Here is a 12,003-nt window from a genome sequence, read left to right as displayed (position 1 = left end):
GACTATGTATATACCATATACATTAAGGGAAGCCTTATTAGTTCCAGCCAGGTTAATGGTTTCACCATTTTGATAAATAAGCAGCTTTAATTTACTTTTTACAAAGGCGGCTTTGAAACATTTTATATAATACTGATTTTAAATGAAGAACAAATAACGGAGACACGAAGGAAGCTTAAAACTTTTTCTTGACAGCGCCCGTTCAACGCAACCAATTTTAATATTCCACGCTTTTCGTAGTTAATTACAGTTTACTTTTTAAGAGCGCGAATGCAGCGCCGCCACGGTCCATTGTTGTTTTCGGTCGCATTACCCTCAAAAATATTATTGCTTTATTCTTTCCGATTCTCTTTTCAAACCGCCTTTGTCTCATTAACGGCGCTAGAGAGTAAATAAAACTAATTGGATTCTATCAAACTCTGTGTGGTCTATGGAGAGATTTCAAATAGTGCGGGAGCTAGTTAGTTTTCAAAGTTCTTGAGATTCTTTCGTTTTTCTTTCTGTCGTTGATAGTATGGTTTTATTTTAACATATTATTACGTTGTTATCCATCGGAAACTATATTCTTTCAGTTTTCTTTATTTCCTTACTAAAAAAAAACAAAAGGTCTATAGAAATATTTTAGTTTTATTGGAATTTTTTTTTCTTTGGTTTTAAATTCGTTTTACGTATAGTCTATTCAAAACACACGTAATCTGAAATGATGAGTCAATGTTGGCGCATCAACTCTGAGTTTTAGTACATTTTGACTTTGGCATATAACGAAATTCTAATTTAAATAAAATAATAAAACATTAATGTTATTATATATAATTTATTATAATATTATACTACATTTATTGCATATATTATCGAAGAACCTAAAACTACAATTAATTATACAGCCATAATAATTTATAGGTTAGAGTTGTTTTATTATATAGACATTGAACTTTTTTCCACATTAGTATAGACATAGTTCTTGGCGCGTTTTTGTATGTAGCGATATTATCCGAAGGCCTAATCCACCTTTTTATTTAACAGAAAGTTAACAATTGTATATCTGAGTAATATATTTTGCTTTTATTAGAGAATTTACCTTTTACATTTAGTTCTTTTTTCCTTCGATGCAACGTATTTCTTCTTAGTTTGTTCTGTTAATACCTGTATACATATTTCTTGACTAGTTTTAATTACTGCACTTTCCTTATTACCTTTGCCATAACTGCAAAAGAGTTAATATTATTTCTCTCCTCATACATTTTAACCAAACGTTCATGTATATTCAGAACAATAACAAACATGCACATATATATTTCACACTCTAAAATACAATTTCCTACAGTGAAAATACATTAATTATATACAGGCTTTCAGTTGTTTCCTCTCTCGTCACCCTGTTTTGGTAATTTCCAGCATTCAATCATAAACCACCATTCATGAAGTTTTATTCAATCACGGTCACTTTCATAATCACTATTCAAGTGAATAACAAAGCTGTTTATTTCCAATCTGTCAATAATTTGCTCACGATTTCACTATTAGTTAATTTCTTCTTCAATATTTGTTATCGAACTCATCCAAATTGAAGGTGTTATTCTCAACAATGATTCTTTCCAAAAATCTAGACAGTTCTGGTTTAAATATCCTTCTCGACCTGAATGTCTATTATAATAATTCCTTGCAATGCTCTCTATCAACTCAACTGGATTAAATATGCAGTGATGAAGAGAAAGACGTAATAGTCTGTGGCCATAAAGTTCAGCAATCTGATCACCATATATCTTTTCTCAGACTTATTTCTAAAAAAGTTAATTACATAAAATGTTATTTAATTATTTTATTAAAATTAAAAATTCTATCTATATTTACTGATTTACAATTTGAAATAGTTTATTCTTTAACATGGTTTCTTCAGAACTTATGTTATGCACTTTAAGCCATTCCTTAATTGCAGCCTTTGTTGATGCACTTTTTGGGATCTTGTTGGAAAATGAGGATTTTGCAGAGCATTAAATTCATTATTTTTATAAAACGGTACCTTATTTCACCTTCAGAGTAGTAGTCATTAAAATGTTATTGACGGTTAATATTATAGTTTTTTTATTCGATTTACGTCAACTCTTATTAATAAATTTGATATTTTCAAAATATCGTCCACTACTAATTTTGTAACTTACAAAATCGTATTTAATGTTTCTCTTATTTTCATTTTGCTCTTTTCAGCTTTCCCTCTATTCTAGGAAAACTTCACCTATATAATAAAATTTAAATCGTTACCAAAATATATCACGAATTTAGTAAATGTTAAACAAAAAACAAACCCCATTAATGAATTGATTATCTAGCATTTGGTTGATGTTTTGTATATTTACTAGTCTAAAACGAATGAACGGATAATTAGAATAAAATGTATATAAAATATATAATTACTATTCTTCGAGTACTATTGCAAATTATTTCTCTAATACTCTTTGTTTAGTTTTTTTATTTGAAGCAATAGTTTTTCTCGATTCTATTTATATGAAAGCACCATATTTATATATAGACTATATTGAAATATAGTTACATCATATCTGTGTATTAGTTTACATGAAGGCTAACTAAATTTCTTCTCTCCGTGTCACACAAAACAGTGGTTTATTTACCTATGTTCTTATTACTACAAAAATAAAAATGTATAAATATAATTAAAAAATATAAAAATATATTCCTTGCTTGTTCCACTCTTCCACCTTCAGAGAAGTAGCTATTAGCGTATCTTATTAATGTGTTGTAATGGTTAATGTTGATTGATTATTCGATCAAGTCAATTCTTGTAAATCTATTAAATATTGTTAAAGTGTCATGCTCCACTATTATTGCATCCTGCCAAATACTCTCTATTTTCTACTTTTTATACAGTAATATCGCTTTCTCCGGCATTTTTATTTAATTATTATCAATTACTTATACTATTCTTTATTGAAAACCCCCATCAATGGATAGATTGCCTCCACTATAGCCTAACTGCGATAAAATATTTATAAAAAATAATAATTAGCTTTAGTATTACTTGTAATACAATTGTATATCAATTTTTCATGCTTTTTTGACATTTATAAGATTGGAATTATAGATATATATTAGATATATTAGAATTATGATATATTAGACGCGGAGTTTTTCTGCTGTTCCTTTTTCCCAACCCATTACTGAAGTATGTCACTTTAAGTTATAACTCAAAAAAACACCTTGTACAATCAACAAATTTAGCTGTTATTTATTACAATATGGAAGGACGAACCTGAAATATGCGTTTATGAATATTAATGCTAATATCTGATAACCAAATGTTTAACATTTCTGTAAAATGAATACGTATATAATAGCATTGATGGCCTTGTATTTAATATACGTTAAACGTTGTCGTTGGGTAAAATGTATGCAGTATGGCAATTGTAAAATGTACAGCTAAATTAGTAAATTGTACAAGATATTTTCGGGAGTTGAACCTTGAAGAATTAGGTGTTCTTATGTACTCTCATAATTGTTCATCTTTAAAGGGTATGACCCTTTCTTGAAAAAAATTGGTACAATATATATTTATCGATATTCCATAGTTTTCTACCATTTCCATATTTCTGATAACATGGTGATACTGTATCGAAAGAATGATATTAATTTAGTATTTCGAAACACTGTGCTAATCAAAGCATTCTCCTTTGATCTGAACTAATAGCAACTGGAGCGTTATCAAGACGAATTTGCCTCCACTCTTCAAAATTACTGGTTTTTTTGTAACAATATGTGGTCCAATTTTTCCAATTGACACCACTACACTTCTGCAGTCACTTTTCATTAAATTTTAGCCTAATGTACTATACCTGGCTACCATCATATGTACAGTAAGCCTTTATGGTCATGAATACTCCGCTTCGGTATCTATATGGATAGCTATGCTCTATTAACCCATGAGTTTTGCTTCTAAGATTGTGACATTAGATCCACTCATCGTCAGATACTTTTTTGCTCTGTAAGCAATGAAACTACGATATTGAAACGACTCAAAATAACACTTTCAATCAGTTCGTGTGGTAGCCACTTTTTCTCCTTTTTGGATTCATCCCGTCACATACAAACGGTTGGAAAGTGTTTAATATTTTATTAATCAAGTCCTCTGAAAACCATTTGAGCTGTCTTGTTTTTCCGGAGAGACTTGCAATTCACTGTTTTCGATTTTTTATATTTTCCACTCCTATCTTTGTCACTGACACAAAAATCGTAACTTTTAAATCATTCAAACCTAAACACTTGACAATTTATATTTTGTAAGTGAAATAGAAAAAATAAATATATTTACTATCTATTTTTAATAGGTCTTCTTTATTGAGGTTTAATAAAGACATAAATGGAAAAATGGTTAAAAAATTAAAAATAGAAATGTTGCAGTGAAGTAATTGCGACTAAAAGCCTCAAGGCCCTCGTTGACAAAATTACAACCTTCCTAGCAATCTGAAACCAATATTATGATTTTTGTTAATCTAGAGAAATTATGCTATTATGATGCAAAATCAAAAAAAAATAAAAACACTTTTTTCCGAATTGTTTAAATATAATAAAAATCTAAAAATTTAGTTCTATTATATACTAGAATAGAAGAATGCATAGAGAATGCGAGTCTCGCACCAAATTTGTAATAAATAGGTTAAGCAAAAACTTAAGAAAACTTATAGTTTCCTTGAATGGTACAGATTTTTGTCAAATACAAGCAAATAAATCAGTTTACACTTAAATTCGTTTTGAAAGACAAACATAAATTAACTTTTTCCAACGCATTGTGTTTAAAGTACACTAAAAAATAAATACGGAAATAGGCAATAAAAAAACACAAATAACTTTAATAATTCTTTACTAAATAAAGTGATTTAAAGGCCAAACCTGTAACAGACTTGTTTTTTATGTAATCAGATGTATTTATAATCTTTTGGTCAATCATATATCTGATGAAATTAAATCAATTTTACCCATATCGTATACCACAACAACAAAACTTATCAATTTATATGTTTATTTTACTGGTTATTTTATGTGATAATAATGTTCATTTGAATTTTGAGACACATCGTCCACTAGGATCACGCACTTGGTCATCTGTTGGACATCCTTTAGGTGGTACATCAATTGCTATTCGATGTTCCGTTGGATCATTGGACAAGTTCCATTCGGCTTGCACGTAATTTTCTGGCGAGAGACGTTGAGGATCGGACATATCTTCAGAATCTTGTGCAAAAAGACTTATGTAAAAATTACTAAACAGTATCGTACACACAAACACAATAAAACGGAGTGTAATCAGCATGTCGGTTATTGTTGACGGTTTAAAAATGTATAAAGTATTCAGGAGCGTATAATAGTCATAATATATAGCAAACAAACGCATTTGTAACTATTTTGCGATAAAAGCTAATTTGAGGATATCAATATAGTTAACAGAAAAATGTCTTAATAAAATAAACAATTAATAAGTATTTGGACCAGATGGGATGTATTATCATAAAAAAGGTTCATCGCTACTACATTTCGCCGATATTTCAATTAAAATGGAAATAATTTTCTTAGATTATTTCCATTTATTTTCAAAACAAATTTTATTATGTATTTGTTGTTTTGATCGATAACATCTCGACACCTTTCGAGTATAACAAGAGAATATAAACGGCTGGAAAGTGTTGATCAACCAAGACCTCTGAAAACCTTTTGGGCTGGTTATTTTTCCAGTAATACTTGTAATTCACTGTTTTCGATATTTGTTTATTTTCCAATGCAATCTTTGTCACTAACAAAATCCTAACTTCTAAATCATTAAAACCTAAACTGACAATTTAGATTTTTCTGTCATGGTCATGGTTGATGTTTTTTAAGGTTTAGAGAACACATGACAGGAACAAAAGTGAAAAAAAAATCATGTGTTGCAGCAAAGTTATGCAACTTCGCTAAAAAGCCTCACAAAATAGAAAGCCTTCGTTGACACAATTACAGGCTTCCTAGCAATTGGAAACCAGTATAAAGATAATTCTTAATCTAGACAGGTAATATTGCTATTATGCAAAATGAAAAAAGTTATAAACAAATGTTTTTTACAAATTGTTTTAATATATTAAAAATCTTAATTTTGTTATAGTTCTTTTGTTATAGTTATAGTCATACTATAGAAGAATAGACACCAAATTTTAGGTAAATAGATACTAATAAGCAATAAACATTTAAGGTTTGATGTTACTATCTTGAAAAAAGGTAGTTTGGTAAAATCTTGTTTATATTATCGGGTTAGTTACGAGTCGGCTTAGATGCAGTGTCAGTAAAATGGCTATATGTCTGAAAATTATTTTAATTTTGGAATATCCTCTTAATTACATGTTCCTCAGAGGTTAAGCTTTGAAAAATTCAAGAATATTTGATTTATTCAAATGTTTACCCCCTTTAATATATACTTCAATAATATATTATTTTATGTGATTAAAATAGAAGCGCCCTTTGTATTGTAATTAATATTATTCACACCTTCATCCAGTAACACACGGGTACACTACACCATCCGAGTTCAGAGATAGAAATATGGCAGATTACATTGGAGGTAAAGGCTAGAGCATTGATACAAGATAACCATCGGTCCTTAAGTACTGTTCGTTTTGTTAAGTAGAATAATATTTAGCAGTTTAACTAAAGCCGTCCCGTTTACTTGATATCAGAGTCCTGTTGGTCTAAGGTATTAAATTTAGCAGTCCTCAGGAACCTATTAAATGTTGTTGACATAATTTGGGCGATATAGTAGATTCTGTTGTGAACGAGACAAAATAAACCCAAACAAAACATATTGATTTTGCATTAATTTTAAAAGAACTTTTCATAGATTCACTATTCTATTACGGAGAGCTATTTTATTTTCTTATTTTGTAGATGATGTTCTTTACAATTAGCGTTGGGGACTATCGACTGAATACAGTCGAAACATTCGATAGTCGCAAAACAGTCAAAACAGTCGATAGTCGCAAAACGGCCGAAACAGTCGATAGTCAAAAAACTAGCGACTGAAAATGGTTACTACTATTTTCAGTCGCTTTCAAATGCACGGTTCGACTGTTTTGTTCAATTCGTGATGTCAGACGAAGATGTACGAACCCTTTCCTGTATAAATTGTGAGACAAGCAAGGACAGAGATTATTGCTAGGAGCAGTTAATATTATATATTTTTTTATCACTAAAGCAGCCATGGAAATTAGTAGCAAACCTTTATTAGTGCTTAATTAATGAATCCAAACTATATGTTAGCATATTTGGAGGGTAATGATCCATAGTAGTTCTGTTATATATGTTAGAAATACATAAGTATTTACCTAGTAAAAAATTATTGCGCTTTGAAATTGAAAATCATAAAATTATATTCGTCATTTTTGATGTTTTCTTCAATATGCAACAAAGGCTTATTGAGAATCATATTCAATATGAAAGAAAATCTTTGCCAGCCATTGGCTAAAAGAGTCGATAAAATCATTTAGAATATCGTGAATAACATGAGCCGATTGTAAAAATTTTAAGTGACTGAGATTTCATTTGCCAATCAGCACCAACTCAACGAAAATTGAGAGACATTGGTGGTTTTCATACATCTACCACATAGCTCGCGCCTTGCCTCATCTAACTCCCAATGGTTCTGGTTTTTGAAAAATTCTTGAAGGTCAAGTCAGCCAAGAGGTTTGTGAAAGTAATTTGGTTGAGATTGACGTCATTAAGGTTTTATCATAAATCAATTAGTAGAGTATAAAATATAAAATTATTAATTATCATGACAGATGGTTGTAACAGCAGATAATAATAAAATATGATAACTGAACTGACAGTTAATAGTACGGGTAATTAGTTATGTAGATGGAGTACTGATAAATAATTGTACTGACAAGTAGTGGTACGGATAATAGATAGTACTAACAATATTAATTACAGACAATAACAATGATTTTCAATAGTAATTACGAAATAACTATAATGGTTAACAACAATCTCAATCCATAGTGATGGCAGACAATCTTAATAGAAAACAAATAACAGAACGGTTAATAGCGATAAATAGTAGCGATGCTGAACATGCTAAAAATAAGTATGACATGCTTACAAGGTACAAAGTGAAGGTGACACACGACGTACCAGCTTCTGCTTACCACACGATAATTACGTTGCCACCAAGAGCTAACAGAAACCTCTTTCAGTGATCTTTATGTATGCTTCGAATTCTGACATTCATTAATTTAAACTAATTTTTTTATTATTATAGTTGCAAGCTTAAAAAGTTATATTTAACTTACACTATTTTATTACAAATGAAAACATTAAAATATATATTGGACCGATAGTTTAACGTGGGCTCCGAACCACAGTCCTCGGCATTAAGCCTACCGATGAGCCAACTTGGAGACCATCCCAGGAGTCATCCGGTTTTATCCAGCCTGGTTACTGGTGTATCAGGGATCATTTTCTGTGTCGGATTTTGCACTCTTACAATAACAAACGTAAATTTACGGTCATGCCCCAGCAGGATTCCAACCAGCGACTGTAAGTACAACTGTAACCGTAAGTAGACGAAGAAGAATACAGGCTAGGCAGCACAAAACTCAGCAATATTAACAGAGTAAAAAAGGTAGTGACTATGAGTATTGCGTCTTCACAAATTAACTCTTATGAACTTCTAACAATAAAACAAATAATTCGTTTTAAAAGACAAACAGAAATATATTTTTTCGAACGTACTATATTAAGTACACTGAAATAATTAAACACGGAAACAAGTAATACAAAAACAAATAAATTTAATGATTCTGTACTAAATAAAGTGACTTGAAGGCCAAACCTGTAACAGATATTTTTTTTAAATTTATTTACTATCTTCAATCAATAATATTCAATATATTACATCGCAACTGTACTTATCAATGTATACGCTTATTTTACTGGATATCTTATGTGATAATAATGTTCATTTGAATTTTGAGACACATCGTCCGCTAGGATCACGCACTTGGTCTTCTGTTGGACATACTTTAGGTGGTACATCAATTGCTATTCGATGTTCCGTTGGTTCGTTTGACAAGTTCCATTCAGCTTGCACGTAATTGTCTGGCGAGAGACGTTGAGGATCGGACATATCTTCAGAATCTTGTGCAAAGAGACTTATGTAAAAATTACTACACAGTATCATAGACACAAACGCAATAAAACGGAGTGTAATTAACATGTCGGTTGTTGTTAACGGTTTAAAAATATGTAATGTATTCAGGAGCGTATAATATTCGACAAAACTAATAATTACGTATAGCAAACAAATGCATTTATAACTATTTTGTGATAAAAGCTGATTAGAGGATTTCAATATAGTTTCATAGTCAATATTTTCATATATTTTTAAAACAAATTTTATTATATATTAGTTGTTTTGATCGATAATACTTTGTCACCTTTCGGGTATAACAATAGTTCTGCCATTCTAGAAATTCCGATAGATTTCCGTGCGAAAAACGCATCTTCAGTTTATCATTTCCTGTCAGTAATGAGTTCAATTAACGATTTGGCCAAGTGTGATTAATGAACAATTTCTTTATTATCCTACCTACCAGAAATATTTATCGGCGTCAATAGGGACTTTGAAAATAGAAAGAAACAATTTTCCTCCGTTAATTAACGTGGAATCCAATTATCGAGTTCATTGTCGTGTCTCTAGTTTTATTTAAATCTAGTTCTTCGTTCTATGTACTCTTCTACTGATTAAATTTTAGGCTTTTTATTAGGTTTTATTTAGTCCTTTTCCTGTCCGTGTTTCTTATATCGCTGACTTTTCTAAGATTTTTAATTTCTCCTGCCTGCATCTTACCTATATCTTCTTTTAGTCATATATAATACATAATAGTCATAATACGTCTAACGATTCTGAAGATCTAGGTCTGCATATTATTTTACAAACTTCCATTTTATATTTGCTTGATATTTCTTTTGTTTAAATAAATTTCCCATTTACAGTACAATTACAGGGTTTTTGCAGTTTTGCCCTTTATTTCCGTCGCCTGGCTTCCATTGCTTTCAATCTCTACTCCTACATACTCACATATATTTACTTCTTCTATTTTTGTAATTGTAATTTGAATATTTATAATCTCTAGTCATCCCAGCTCCATAATTTTTTTCTTTCGTTTTAAATATTATTCCTTATTCTCATAGTATCATATTCCACCTGTTTAAAGTTGTCTCTCTCTATAAAGGTAAAAAGATATATTCAGCTATATACTTAAATATAGCACCAGCCTTCGATAAGGTATGGCACGAATGCCTTGTTCATAAACTACAGAAACTATTACTTAAACAATACACTATCGTTTACGCTATTAATATTAACATCTTACTTATCTTATTTATCTTTTAACTATTAATATCTTACTTTACAGCCAGAATGTAAAGCAGGTCTACCACAAGGAAGTGCATTGTGGCCAACTATTTACCTAGTTTATACATGTGATATACCAAAAACTTAAAATGTGATGATGGCTACCGTTGCTGATGACACTGGGTTCTTGCTGTTGGAGATAATAACGAAGGAGCTATCATTCCAAGTAGCAACAACGCCAAGTATCTCGGAATTAATCTTGAAGCACTATTTTGCTGAAAGGAATATGTAAAAAAGAAAGGGAAAACTGGAGTTCAAATATTGGAAAATGTATTCGTTGATTGGAAAAAAATCACATTTACCAGTCCTTAATAAATTTCTATTATAACAGCAAAAATTTAAAACCACATGGATATACGTAATTCAATTATACCAACTTAAACTTAACAACTAAAAACAATACAAATTGACCACAACAAATCCGGAGATGTATTGTAGGGGCACACAGATACTACAGGATTGATTACTTACATCCAACATATATGTGAGCATCTATCCTGTATCAGAACAATTAGCGATAACAAAAATCTGAATTGGTCTTTGTAAATGGTATGATATTCCTCAGGGGACAAAAGGATTTTACAAAATTTTGGAATTCCCAACATATTTCGATGGTCTCTTCTTCTCCGTGCCCCCTCGAGTAAAAGAGAAAACACCCAAGTACCGCCCTCAATACCAATATCTAATTATTTATAGAAACTATATTGCAATTTCAAACAGATTATTAATTTAACGTTAAGCCAATCATTCCAGTACAAATCAACGTTCGATTTAACAATTCGTAATGGAGGAAGTTCTAAGTTCTCCCGAACTATTATTAGTACACTTTATCGTGTTTGAGACACGCCAGTGAAATCGTGTTGGAACTTGGTGTATAAGCCTTACCGTCTACAGAAATCTTAACTAATCCCATTAGATAATTGCATGCATTTTGTCTTATCAATATGGTGCAAACATAACTAGTTACTTAAATTAACGTAATTACGAAACACAAACTGTTCTTCTATAGGATTAGTTATTATATGTACAATACATAAAATGTAAATGACATATTATAGTGAGTCAAAATGTCGTATTATGTTTTGAAATTAAAATTTGTTACTAAATAGTTTTTAGTAATTACATCTTACATTAGATATGCTTAGTATAACCTTAATTTTCGATTAGTATTACTGTTCTGTTGAACTTGCAGTAATACACAAGCAAGGCGAGTACCACTAGTATTAATAATCAGTATGTATTTCCCAAATTAAAATAAAACTAATATACTAAATCTAAAGTTAAAAAAACACTTATACACTAAACAAGTTCGTGTGGTTTGATTCGCTTCAAACTTCGGATATCCTGCATGTTGTCCAACAGCTGTATTACTTCCACATTGATTTAGCAACCTTATTGCACGTTTTAAGGCAAAATCTTGGATCACTTCGTGTATCTATTTGATTTCAAGGTCATCGTACAGCTCTTCGTTAGTTACGTAGCGATAAACATTGGTAATTAATCGTACAGCTTTGTTTTGGGTGCAAGGAATTACTAGTTAATTTGATGTCTTAGTG

General features: G+C 30.5%; 1 long non-coding RNA gene across 1 annotated transcript; it reads right to left on the bottom strand.

Moving 5' to 3' along the window:
* Positions 1–8,720: 8,720 nt before the first annotated feature.
* Positions 8,721–9,066, bottom strand: LOC143204425 (uncharacterized). The gene is made up of 2 exons (XR_013007604.1): positions 8,927–9,066; positions 8,721–8,863 (listed from the first exon to the last, which is right to left on the bottom strand). It is a non-coding gene; the product is annotated as an uncharacterized LOC143204425 (long non-coding RNA).
* Positions 9,067–12,003: the final 2,937 nt, after the last annotated feature.

The sequence above is a fragment of the Rhynchophorus ferrugineus genome, unplaced genomic scaffold (genome assembly GCF_030347505.1).
Source record: "Rhynchophorus ferrugineus isolate W39M unplaced genomic scaffold, kcgeb_rfMv2 rfM11, whole genome shotgun sequence".
Lineage (NCBI taxonomy): Eukaryota > Metazoa > Arthropoda > Insecta > Coleoptera > Curculionidae > Rhynchophorus > Rhynchophorus ferrugineus.
The sequence above is the reverse complement of the archived record's forward strand: the minus strand, read 5'-3'. Positions and strand labels throughout refer to the sequence as shown.